The sequence below is a fragment of the Aphelocoma coerulescens genome, assembly GCF_041296385.1.
Source record: "Aphelocoma coerulescens isolate FSJ_1873_10779 chromosome Z unlocalized genomic scaffold, UR_Acoe_1.0 ChrZ, whole genome shotgun sequence".
Classification (NCBI taxonomy): Eukaryota; Metazoa; Chordata; class Aves; order Passeriformes; family Corvidae; genus Aphelocoma; species Aphelocoma coerulescens.
Window position 1 is genome coordinate 29,569,330 of NW_027184085.1, and position 14,171 is coordinate 29,583,500.

General features: G+C 34.7%; 1 protein-coding gene across 1 annotated transcript in view; it reads right to left on the minus strand.

Annotated features, from left to right (window-relative positions):
• PTPRD (protein tyrosine phosphatase receptor type D) overlaps window positions 1–13,720 on the minus strand; it is a 568,740-nt gene extending 555,020 nt beyond the window's left edge. Inside the window, exon 1 of the mRNA XM_069001512.1 lies at window positions 13,705–13,720. The gene's annotated coding sequence lies outside the window, so the exon portion shown is untranslated. The remainder of the gene's footprint in view (window positions 1–13,704) is intronic.
• Window positions 13,721–14,171: the final 451 nt, after the last annotated feature.

A 14,171-nucleotide genomic window follows, 5' to 3' on the forward strand; every position in this document is an offset into this window, starting at 1 on the left:
AAATTGTATCCACAAATTCACAAAACAATGAAACAAACTTAAGACAAAATGATAAATGGATACTAAAGAGTATGGGTAGGAACATGTCTTCTAACATTCTTAATTCTGTGAATGTAGGTGCTGTGAAGTAGGCAAGGAATGCAGCCCAAGATCAGATGCATCCCAGGATCATGAGGAAACTAGAACACAAAATTGCTAAGCTCATCTATATCATATTTGAAAAGTAGTTGCACTCAGGTGAAATCCTTAGGGACTGGAAAAAGGGACACATCATGTCAATTTTTTAAAAGCATAAAGAGGATGGCCCTGGGAGCTACTGACCAGACCATTCCCAATAAGATGATTGCGCAATCATCTTGGAAGACATGTCTAAACATATGGAAGATAGTGAGGTGATTATAGGCAGCCAACATGCTTCACAAAGGGCAATTCATGCCTGACTGATCTGGTGACCATCTACAATGGAGTAACTGCATCAACGAACAAAGGAAGAGCAACTGATGTAGTCTACCTAGACTTCTGTAAGGCTTTTGAAAAGGTCCCATTCACATGCTGTCGGCAGCATTGGAGAGATGGGTTTGACAGAAGGTCTCTTGGATGGATAAAAATCTGGTTGGAAGAAAGCTTTCAAATAATTGCAGTCAATGCCTCAAGGTCCAAGTGGAAACCAGAAATGAGTGCTGTCTCTCAATGACCCATATGGGTGACAGTGCTATTTAAGATCTTCTTAAATGACATAGACAGTTGGAATGAGTAAGAAACTTTGAGGATGACACCAAGCTACCAAGTTAGTGCACGGTTGATTTGCCAGAGGGAAGGAGTACTCTCCAGAGGGACCTTGACAGGCTTGGTCAGTGGACCCAAGAGAAGTTCACGAAGTTCAACAGGCCAAGGCAAAGTGCTGCCTCTAGTTCTGAGCAGGTTCAGAGGAGGGCCACAAAAAGAACCAGAGGGATGGAATAATTCTCCTATGAAAATATGTTGTTAGCATTGAGGTTGTTCAGCCTGGAGGAAGTAAGGCTTCGAGCAGACCTTAGTATGACCTATTGTATGCACTCCTATTGTAGAGAAGAAGCTTACAAAAAAGAGGAAGAAAGACTTTTTACCAAACCCTGTAGTGACAGCACAAGGGGTAACAGTTTTAAACTGAAAGAAGATGTCTCAAGACATAAAAACTTATGTCTTAAGACTGGACATAAAGAAGTTCTTTACTGTGAGAATGGTGAGGCGCTGGACCAGGTTGACCAGAGGAATTGTGGATGCCCTGTCCCTGGAAGAGTTCCAGGTAAAGCTGGATGGGTCTTTGAGCAACATGGTCTAGTGCGAGATGTTCCTGTCTGTGACAGGGTGATGGACTTGATGATCTTCAGAGGTCCCTTCTAACAGAAACCGTTCTATGATTCTATGATTATGAATGCACGGAATGAACTACTACTGCCACTACCAGAGGAAAATGTATTGCACTAGACAGAGTATAGGTCTGCTTGACTATGGTATTTCTGCAGTTCTTATGTAACCTAAGAAGCATAATAACAATATTATTAATAACAAACTGAGATATAAAGCATGTCCAGTAACAAACCTTTTCATGGTTTAGTAGAAAAATCATGTCATAATGAAAGGGGAAGAAATTAGAAGAATTCATACAAGAAACAAAGAAATCAGATCTGTTTCTAACACATAATTGCATTCTTTGCTCTTTTTAGTCAATAAGAAAAAGACGAAGAAAACCTGAAATATTTCACTATACAGTATCAGTTATTAAATTTTCTATAAGCAACATTAAAATCTCTTCTAACTCTTTTAGTCTCTGAATTTACATCACCTATTAAAAAAAGAAACTTTGGCAACTATTAATTTTCATAATTTCTTTGGGCCAAAAGTAAACTGGCCCAAAGTAAACACCTTGCTCATTTCATAATTTTTCAAACATTTCCCATGGAAAACTTAGAAATACTTTTGATATTAAGAACAACGGGGTATTTGGGGATGCAGTGACAAAATTAGATATTTTTCTGACTGATTTAGCATACTTTCACAAAACTTATCCAGAAGTATAAGTTGTTTCAAAAAAAATAGAAATCAAACTAGTCAATAGTAAAAATAGAATTAGTCTACCAATTTGTATTACGAAAGTTATGAAATAAAGATAAAATAACATCCATTGTAAATTTCAAAAATGCTTTAGCTTCGCTCATCTTTTAGAATCATTACTTTTATATAGTGCTATACATGTGATATTGAATAAAACATTAGGCTCAAATGAGACATTGACAGAATGCAATGTGATACTGAAATAGCCTAAAAAGGATGTGCAAAATTCCATAATTTTCAATAAGATGAGGATAAATTAGCAATGCAAACACAAAACATAGGGCTTGTGATTGGGCTTATGCTTGCAAAGTTTGGGGTTTTTAAAAATCCCTTTTTATAAAGAAGTTACTTTGAATTTAATTTTCCAAATAATAAATTTTACATATTTCTCAATACTCCAGCTAGGCAAAGTATTATGAATGTGAAAGAAGCCATTTTAGGAAAAAAACCCTAAAGGTTAATTCTCCAGTTTCGTATCTATATACACGTGTTTATATATTTATGTATGGTATCCAAATATAATTTTACTGAAAGTAAAAAATAAACATTTCTGCATGTGCCATTGAAATATGGATCTGTGAAGTAAACAAATCATTAATCCACAGTGGTATGCCATTATCATCTATTATTTAACTGTATTTTATATGTCAAGTGTTTAAGTGTATTTCACTATGTAAGAATTTAATATTGTTACAGAATCAGTTTACAGTGTGGAGATCTTGATTCTAGAGAAAAACAATGGAAAATGACACAAAATCCATTGATTCAGCTTTGGGGTAAGGAATAGTCTTGAGCTAAATATAATTTTTTTGTGGACTTTGCATGTCAACCATGCAACTGAGAGAAACAGAAGGGTTTGGGATTTATACATAGTCCATGAGTTTCTCATTTCAGAGCAGAAGGTTGCAGCACATGGGTGTGGGTTGCTGGTTTATGCTCATGGTTGTTCACTTTTTTATTACTTTAAATTTTTTTTGGAGATTAGATTTCAGAAGACAGGATACAGATGAATATTGAAAAAAATACCATTAAATATTCAGTGAAGTTGAAAAAAAATATATGCTCACCATATAATTACAGTTTCTGGAAGTTTAGTTTCGAAAGACAAAAAGCTAACTGCGCCTGAGCATTTCACAGTAACTGATAAGCCTTTCAAATAATTCTTAAGTTCTAATATTTTTTTTGCTTTATAAAGCAGAAGCATCAGTGATTCACAAATTTTTTTAAAACAGGAACTAAACAAAATATTACCTCCATGTACCTACGTTTTTCCTTTTGAAGTTCTGATTTAGTAAATGTTTTCCTACTATGGGGAAAAAAAAGGAGAGAAAAGCTGCTTTTGGCTATCCTGACGTTTCCTTACTTTACACTGCCATTTTGTTTTTAGAATAACATGCTCACTGAGTATGAAGGTCTAAGTACTTACACCTCTTAAAATTCTGGTAAACAGAGTATCAGATGCCTTGTTTAGATTAAAACAACACTCAACACTACCAAAACGCACACATGAAAAAACCTGGAATGAGAGAAAAATCTACTATTTCCATGACTGCATTACATTTCTTTTCCTCATATTTTGCAAGTTTTTTTCTTTCAAATGAAAGGGAGAGCAGGAGGATTTTGAAGGGATGTTTTTCATCCATTTACAGCATAGAAACAGCTCCTCTAACACAACAAATTTCACAGTCCATTGTGCTACAGGTATTGGTACTTCTCTCACTTAATTTCAGCTTTAGCACTCAAAAGCAAACTGTAGTCTCTTGGTATTTCTACAATATAATGGTTAAATGCATTGTAAGAGCGGTAGACAATCATTTGCCATGTAGATATTAATTCCCACCTTTCCCCTCCTGCATCATGAGAGGAGCAGACAAGCCATATTTTTAATGGTCTGAATCCTGAAGCTGATGTCTCCAGCTGCCCTAAGTCACTGTTATGGAGCTGAGGCACCAAGCTGAGGTACCAAGCTACTACCAAGATTTTTCCCACTGTACTTTTCCAAGTGGTGTCCATGGAGAGGCTTACAGATAAAATAATTTTTTAATCCTTATTGCTTTCTTCATCAGTGACTGTGGGTGTACATTTATTGCATTTAAAAGTAGTTTGTACTCCCTTTTGTAGCTTCCCTGCAGACAATGGAAAGAAACTTGCAGGATACTGTTTCCTCACAACTTTTCTCTGCCTTAAGTAGGCTACTATAGAAGTAAGAGAAGGAATAGAAATCGAGAGTAAAATGGCATTTTAGACTCTTTTCTGTGTAGGCTCATTAGAATTTACAAATGACAGAAGTGAAGATGAGAGGAAACTATTGCTTAGGGTGGCTTACAGTTTTTTTGGAGAGGCCTTAGTTAAAGTTGTAAGACCTTTATTTTTTGTACTACCTAAAGCAGCTTCTAGAAGCAAACAGCCTTAAAAAATCTCTTAACACTGGTCCCAAGACACAACACTAATGTTTTTATTCAAACATGTGACAAAATTCTGCTAAATTATTCCAAGACATGATTTCAAGTTCCTGTATAGATAATTTCAAAGACAAATTCAGACAATTTAAAAGAGATCTTATGACCATTTTTAGAATATTTTTTCTGATATAATGCACTTTCATTTCTGCTTTAAATTGACTGGTAATCTCAGAAATGATTCAGAGCACCGACAGAAGTATGCCTTCTCTCACAGAGACACTGAATGACTGCTAAATCACAGCTGTGATATAAAGATGAGAAGTTGTGCCAGTAGATCACAACAATTAAAATAAGTGAACAAATATGGCCAGAATCAAAATCTAGTCAGTGGCTTTGCTGAGTGAAAAAAGGCTGCTGAAAGCAGCAAATATGAGCACATTTTTGTAAATGTGAGCCACTGGAATATTCATATTTGTGTTTAAGTTTTCAAAACAAAGATTAGATTATTATTAATTGTGTGTGGCTTATAACTGACACCAGTTTCTGTTGACTTATTTTATGTCTTCTCAAGAATATCTGTTGTGAATCATCCCTTTGCTAACAATACTTGCTTTTAAAAGCTTATCTAAAATTTTCACCGATTTCCCATGTATGCATAAGCCCGCCTAAAATCAATTATGTTGTCAGAAGCATGGAATTGGCAAGCATTGTGGATAGGTAAATTATCCACCCACAGACAAGTGCAGAGAGAAAAATATATAGATGTGTAAGGGTAAGAATTTTTTAACTAACCAACATTGGAAAGAACAAACAATAAATCCCTCATAGCATTTTCATTGCTGCGTATCACCGTACTTGTAACAGGTTGTCAATAAATCATTGATATTAAAACTGATGTCTAGATGCTAATAGTCAATTACTGCACTAGTTTTTAATGGTACAAAATATGTCGTACTACTTTAAAGACACATCTGTTACACTTTATGGATGTCAACTAGGCTATTTTCCTATGTAGTTCAGCTGCAAATTTCAGATTACAACAGAAGTTTTGATCTACTTAGTGGGGGCAAGTTTTATTTATATTTTTTTTCTGGTAAAAGTCATGTGGTAATATAGAATGTCTCCTCAAGTTTCATTCTGGCAGTTACCATAAAAGGTGGAATATAAATACCCAAGCTGGCTATTACTCTATAAGGAAAGCATCTTCTTTTTGATTTGAAGGCTCACTAAAATCAAATGTGTGATTTGATTTTAGGCAAGAAGTCAATCTCAAGCCATATTGCTTTTCTTTTCTTCAAGAACTGAATATTTACTGATATACTTCAAAGAGCCTATAATTCTGTTATTATTTTTGGAAAAGAGATGAACGCAGAGGTGAGGTGGACTAATAGCAAATAAGGGAGGGTAAAAATATTACTTTTCCAAAATCTATAAAAGCTGTAGACTAACAGCTAAAGAAAATGCCCATAAATATTAGAATTCCTGCAGCTGCAAGAACAAGAATCTACAATGGCAGTAGCCAGTTCTATGCAACACTGAACCATGTAATTTACATCTTAGTGAAATTAAACATAGTATAATGGCTTAGCTTCCAGGCAACAGTACTATTAAATTTGCTGTAGCAGATTATGACATCATCTGAAACCCCAGGATACACTTTCAAGCCAGCTATTATGCTTGTAATATGTACTGCTTTTCTGGTTAGTTTTTCATTTAATTCATTGCAAGGATTATATTTTTCAATGACTGCACATGCTATCCAGCAGAACAGCTCTAGAATATCGGTGAGCCAAAATAGTGTCATTTAGGGAACAGAAGTGATATTATTATAAGGGGAAAAAGGTCAGTAAATGACTTGATATCACTCAAACAGTACTTATTATACCTTTAATATGCCTTCTCTTCACTTTTCTTATCCAGTATGTCTTTTATTTTGCCAATAAATGCTTCTGAAGTTTCTATGTTTTTAAATTCCTACTGTTATAAAACTGTGTATTTAGTGGAATAAAGAGATTAAGATGCAAGACAAATATGGGGTTATTGTGCACCAAGAATCTGGTGAAGACTCTAGATGAATGTGGAAGTGGTTTTCCTTATTGACAACAGCACAACAATCTCACCTACAAGATTTTCTGTGATCACTCCATCAGTGATTGCCTCAGCTGCCTACTGGGCTCTGCTTCTCTGATGAGCTGCCAAGAGTAGTTCCACAACTTGAATGATACCAAGATGGGTGGGGCAAACTGCTATAAAGTATATAGCCTTGCAGTGGTGAGAAAAATAAATTATGTTCCTGTCAATGTTTAAACACATGTTTAACTGTACTCATCCAAGGAGTCGGTGAACCTACACAGGCAGTAACATTGTGAATGTGCATAGAAATGTGAGACAGATTCTCTTCTTACGGGCAATAGTCAAAGTATCTAAAATCAGCAGTGTCCAACTCAGAACTTGGCAGCCCCATCTCCTTTTCTTGCCATAAACATCAAAAACTGCATGCCAAAAAAAATTTATATGAGGTACCACAACGTTTAAAAGTTATGTATCTCTCTAGCTCTACAAACAACTGTACGCATGTCATACATCTCTGCATATGGCTTAATGGCAGGCTACCAGCGTTTCGTGTAACTTCTGACCGGATGAGCTGTTCCTTAGTAACAGATTAGTATTGATTTCAGTGCCAGGAGTCTTACAGAGCTAATCTTTATTGCCACTGAGCAGGTTTATCAGAAGTTACATCCTTGTCCTTCCATGTCCTTGGTCAACGCCAGTGCTTCAATTGGTTAATCAGTTAGCTAAATGTGGATATATTTTCCCTTTTCAGTGTTCTCCTGTCAGAAAAGTATTTCATTGAAATATGCCCTCTCTTTTTTCACTGAATCAAAGATATCAGGCACATTGTTGATAGTTTGCCTTTTGTACACACAGTTTTTTTTTAAATAAAGAAACATTCAAATTCAAATATAGATTGATCACAATTTGTAATCAAACTCACTGATTTATCTGTGTGCTCTTTTCAAAGATTCCCGTGGCATAAGCAAAATATTTTTCTAAGAAACACTAGTAATTGAGATGTAAACTGGTGTTTTCACAGCCTTACTTGCCTGCAATTATGTTATTGTTCTATTGGCTTCGAAATAAAAGTAATGAGTAAAAGTAAGTTCTCAACTCTGGTTATCTTTGAAATCTCTTAGTGGTGCTTTTGCATGTCAGACTCATAAGGTGGAGGCATTGTAGTCTTTTCACTAGAAATAACCAGAAAATGTGCTCTAAGAATGCAAATAATACAAGAACAGACCTAGAGGTGACCTGAAGACGGTCCCCCTTCAGTGCCAACAGAATATTCAGTTTGACCTGTCTCCTTTTGCCAAACCAGTACTATTTATTTGCACGACTAGCTGAAAAAGACATAAGCTAAACTGGCTTTGCTAGAGTCAGAAAAGTAATTTGGTCACTCCACTGAGTTGCCTATTCCAACATGCTCTTAGCGCTCCAAGCAGTGCAAAAAAGACTGTGTGTGTGTGTAGTCTGTAACCAAAGGTCAATGCAGTGCAGGTTTTCTATCACTCATAAAGACTGAATGCAGCTAGTCAATGTTACAGCTCTTTTGGCTGTCATCATTACCTAAGTAATGGCAGCTGATGAATCCATACTTTTTCTATGTCTTCTTTCACCAGCTAAGTACATTTTCTGCATAGATGGAAGTGGTTGTAGATAGAAACAGTGTATGACTGAGAAGAGTTTTGCAATCAGAACAGAAAAATGTTTCAGGAGATTTTTACCTCTCTTCTGAATAAAAATCAATCAAACAAACAAACAAATAAAAAAATAAATTCAGGGATGAATCTCAAATTCATCACTCTTTCATCCATGTCATTGGTTCTTCCATGTTCCTGCAGTAGCTTTGAAGTCCTAGTTTGTATAGCATTTAATAATATTGAACAAACAAAACCACTTCTCCCCTTGCTCCAAAAAAAAAAAAAAAAAAAAAAAGAGAATGAAAGATCTAAACTTGCCCAGGAAACAAAACTAGTTTCATTAGCTCAGCTTACTGTATGACAGGTAATGCCTTTGAATCCTATTGCACAAACACAGAACTAGTCTTTGACAATTGTATTTACAATTATTACAGAAGAGAAACAGATATCTGAGAGACTGGTGGGCAGCTGTCCCTTTCTGCTATTGTTCACAAAGTTGCTTTTAAGCAGGTTTATAGGAGAGGTATTGCAGAGACTCAGAAACAGACAAGTACAAACCACGACATCGATGTCCGTAAGCAAAGTCCAAAAGATACAATCCTTTTAGCCTAGACTGCTACCTCTTTTACCTCCATCACTGCAAGCAATGCAACATTACTGAGCCATTTTGTTAATTCTTTGATATTTTTCCTCTTATTCCATTTATTCTTTGATAGCTGTTGGTATTAAAACTGATGTTTGCAAAACTGAGTGAGTTGATTAATAGGTATTTTATACATCTGGTATTTCCTCATAAAAGACTGGTAAACTTATTTCAATCATCATACCACCAACAAGGATGCAATCTGTTCACAATGGCTGTTTACGAGTGGCTGCTTTGGGTAATGGCTGTTTTCTTAGCATGGGAAATGAAATATAATATTATTAAACAGAGATATGCAGAATGGTGTGTCAACTTATCCATCTTCCTGATGTTTATAGGCTTAATTTTTTGTAATGTTTATTTTATTTTATGGGACCAAACGTTAAAGTATCACTTATTTGAAAGCATCTAATTTCTTTTATTTTTGTTTTAATGTCCTTGAATATTAGCATCCACCAATTCATGTGCAATCAGTGCAGAAAACCTGTGGTAGGTACTCTATTAATCCTATTTAGAGAAACATGTTGTAATGAGAGAGATAATGAACCAAGGAGTTTAATTTTTTTATGTTTTGCCCACAAGGCTAAGGTTGTCTTCTTTGGTGGTTTTGTTTTAACAAATCACCTGTAAAATGTCTTAAAATGATGCATGATAATCTCAAAATTGCTATGAAAATACAGTGTAGATGAGAAAGCAGGAAGTGCATATATAACACTGGATGGTGAAGAAACAGACATGAACATTGTAAAGATTTTAAACATAAAAGTAATAAAAATTATGTTAGATTAATACCTCAGGTAGTGAAAGAAAGCACTATTCAAATTCAGCTGCTCAGAAATCATTAAAGTACATCTGTTTATTTTTGAGCAGGGAAGGAGTTTTTCTGGATCTGAAAATCTACCCAATCAAACAATATCCTTTTAGATTTCAGTAATTAATATTTGAAATGCTAAAGATGTCAGACCACTTTCATAAACTATTTACATGTCTACCAGAAATAGATTCTGCTTCAGATACTCAGATATTTAAGTCTATCATATACAGATTTGAATTTTGATTAAAGTTAATTTGGGGGAATAAGAGAGAAGCATATTTCTTTGAAATATAAATGGGTAATGAAAACATAAATGCTTCTAAAATTTTAGAGAGGTTTAAAAATTAAAGTCTTCAACAGATGCTATCTCAGAATGTAGGCACACACAGGGACATAGACAACAGATATCACATAGATGCTCCTGCCGACTAAAAATTTCTTGCTGCCTGCCATTACAGAAGTCACTGCTGCTAAGAAAACAGTTTAAGAGGGAATGTTTCCTTTATCTTCTTCCCTCATACCCAGTAGACATAGGCTGAATTTTTTGGTGTCTGCCACCATGTATTTTTGCCCTCCTAGCACGCAAACCTTGGCTATTAGTAGTGATACCACCTTAGCTCTGCTGTCAGCTTTGACCTGCACTATGAATCTGCTTTAGCTCCTTAAAGTAAACATGGATGCGTTCTGCGGCTGTTGAGATAATATCTCCTTCCCTCTCACATAATTATTCTCAGAGTACTTGGTTCTTGTAGGCTTCAGTTTTTCAGCAATGTCTTAATACAGAGCAATAGCTGAGGATTTTTCATAAGGAACTATATTTGTAGTTACCTAAGATTAACTAATATGAGATAAACACTGTTTCAAAAGCACTAATATCACTACCACTAAAGGCAGGCCACTCTAAACATGCCACTGAAGTTTTGGCTCTGAAAGCCTCTGAAAGCCTTAGTTTTATGAACCCAGTCTGACTTCACTAATGCTTACCTGAGCTCCAACAACTTCAGCTACAAGGACTACCTAAAATGTCGCTTTGCTTATTGCATAAGGCTGAGTCCTTTTGATTGTGGTTTTGGATATGGAATTAATGAGATTTTAGTCTCTACTGCATATCCAAAGATGCTGGAAGGACAAAGAAGGGAGGTTAAAAGGACCATTTAAAAATAAGGAATGACTTGAATACATTAAATTTATTGGGTGAAACAAGTTAATGAAGAAAAATACTAATTAAATTATTAAAATCTAGATTGAAAGTAGTAATTAAAAAGGCTGTTGCTATGCAACCAAAATGATTTTTGTGACAGAGTGCAGAAATATGTTTGTTAAGTATGCTGGTATTTCACTTTGACCTTTTTCAGTCACACACCTGCCCAAACTGTCTGCAAATGTATTTTTGAGAATGATAACATTAAAGATATCTACAGGATGAAGAAGCAGAGAGACTATTTGAATCAGTTAATGGCTTTTATTATGGTTAAAAGGTTAAGATTAATGAATTTGTGAGATAAAAATAGATACACATATATAATTATGTATAGAATTTGTATGCTGATATTTCATCATCACTAACGGATTAATTCCTATCCCAAACACTGGTCCTGATCCTAAAGACATGAAAACATTAATTTTCATAATGTTGTGTGTGAGCTAAGCCTGCTCTTTCCTGAATCTTTTAAATAACAATTAAATCTATTACTTGTAATAGAAACCAAAGCAGTTGTTCATGATAACTAACGCCAACTTTTGCTTTACCTGGAATACTTAGTCTAAGATGTGTGTTGGTTTCTGCTACAATATCCATTGTTATACATTAAAGATTTCTGTTGGGGTCATGTTATACTGATATATGGAAGAGAGAACACCAGTATATAGATAAAGAGTGACATGCAAAAGAATACTGTTAGGGCACACATATATTTCTATGAAGAAGCATAAATTGTGTTCAAAATACTCATACACCCCACAGTCAGGCAAATTCTGCCTTGGACTGTCCTTTGCAAATGGGAGGGAGGTCTGTTTTGCTAGATCTGAAGGACTCAGCTCAGTGGTTAAGTCAGTTATTTCTTCAGGTGGATTACTGGTCGTATTACCAACCCAAACTCCATTTTCTTTAATTCCCTATAGTTTCACACTTAAATCACACAACATTAAAGATTCTGCTTTGTTGGTATAGATTCCCTCCCACTGATATGACAGCCAGAAAACTGGAGGGAATCTGAATTGGGTCTAACCAACTGACCTCTTGACAAATTCTGGATGGCCACCAGCACCCCACATCCAGAAGCAAAGGACTTGCTCTCTGGTTTAATCCTGTTCTCTGTACTGTCACTTGCTTTCTCCCATTTTTGAATAAGAGAGTGAACAACACCGATTCTTAACCAGAATGGAATTTTTTTTCAGATACAAGGTTCTAAAGACATTTATTTTCCCTTTATTTTTCTTATGACTTCTTTAATTTCTAAACATGAATTTATTATTGTTTTCTAGGTAATTTCTCTTCCAACAACCACTCAAAATAGTCCTGAAGGCGTCTTTTCAGATGCTGGAGCAGAGGAACTATTAGATCTAAAGCCCCAGTGTATCAGTAAGGTGGAGAGATTTCTCAAAGGACCTCTGCGATGTTCGCTTGTCATTGGATACAATACACTCTAATGAGCTTTGTGCAGAGAAAAATGTAAGCTTCTATACACTCTTACCCTTGTATGCAAGGAGTCTAGGTGAAAACCTACTTTTTAGTATTCTCTAAAAAGATTCCGTAGGTCTTCTTTCTATATTATATATACATAAAATATATATGTTTGTGTGTGCACAGTTAAATATTCAGAACTTAGATGGATGTAAAAAGTAGTTTAGGTGACTGCCACCATGCCAGAGAAAGTTGTATTGGTTGATATTTGTGGATTATTTATTGCATTTTTCAACAAAAAAGTTATGGTCATGCACAAAGAAGTACCCTTTATTAGGAAATAATATAAGTATAAAATATGCATGCCTCACAGTTCAATAAGAAAAAAGTAGGAACTTGGGGTAGAGTGTAGATATAAAAAAAATACATCTAGTAAAAAAAAATTAACAGAATAATGAGAAAGTCATCTTTTGTGCACAGAAATGTGAAATGGTGTCTTATCTAAGTGTACCTGCATAACTTCTGTATAGTGTTTACATCTAAAATGAAGTTTTTATCAGTATACTTAAATCTATCCCAAACATTTGTCATTTTACAGATGGTTATATAGATTGCATTTTTTCCACAAAGACAGATACATCCTGAAGACCTCAAGCTTCACAACTGAAGTTAGACACTATGAAAATTCTTTGCCCTTTAATGAGCCATTGATAAAATAAGATTTAAGGTAGCCAAATAAAGAACTGTAAATTATTGCCAAAATACTGAAGTTAAAAATTTACTTTTGAGAGGATATATTAAAAAGCTTTTAATTTTTTCCTCCAATTTCACTGCAACAACTGAGCTACTTGACATTTATGTCAGTTAATGGGTGTTTCCAATTCTGTGAGGTATAGTTACAAAAGGACATGCTGATTTCTATATGTGTGTCCTGATAAACTCAGCTTTATCTTGAATCTATGTAGATAAAACAGGTTCAGAACTATCTTTAGTCAGGAGTACCATCTTCCCTCTCTTTTTGTTTGAAGACAATTTTGGAAAGACGAAAGAATGTGTTCCACTGCCCAGCGAAGCTACAGCTCCCTAAAAACTTTCTGTTTTCCTGGGCTCCAGATAAAGGTCAAATATAAATTACAGGAAAACTTCAGCTTCACTGGAAAGACAGGACTTAGAATATGTCATTATACTTCAGAACTATTTATAAATACATAAAAATAATTGATCATTTTAGATGAAAATCTTATCCAACACACTAATGACAAGAAGAATCCACAGTAGTTCTCTATATTGTGCTGACTGTAAACCTTCTCTGTAAGTTGCCATAGTGAATAACTGCTAGACACAAATCACAAGAATAACATCATAAAGCTTTAATACCCTTGGCTTTAGTAAATTAGTTAAATTACCCAGTAATAAAATGAGTTTCCTACCTCAACTTTGTGAATTCCAACTCCTGTTACAAAAGAGAGAAAGAATAGCATTTTCAGAGAAGGGCACAGAAAGGAAGACATTTGGCATTGTTTAGCAAATATTTCACAGAAAACAAATTCACAAGTTTGATTAGAAGAAAAAATTATATAAAAAAAAAAGTTCCCTTATTATTGAGAGAAAATAAGTATTTTTTCCTGTATGTAATCTCCAGCTGTAAGAAGATTTTGCAATTTACTAAAATATTTTTGATGACACCTCACTGCATAAAGTGAGGTATTATCATAGGAGAGAAAGACTGCTAGGAGAATCTGCGCTTCAATTTATAGATAACAAAGAAATGAAAAAAATACATGAACGTGAAGTTCAAACATACTTTTAAAAAAATACTTGCCTGAAGTTTTAGTCCTGTCTTTTATGCAACTAAGCAATAAAACAAATTAACCCCTTTTTTAAAATCAATATATGG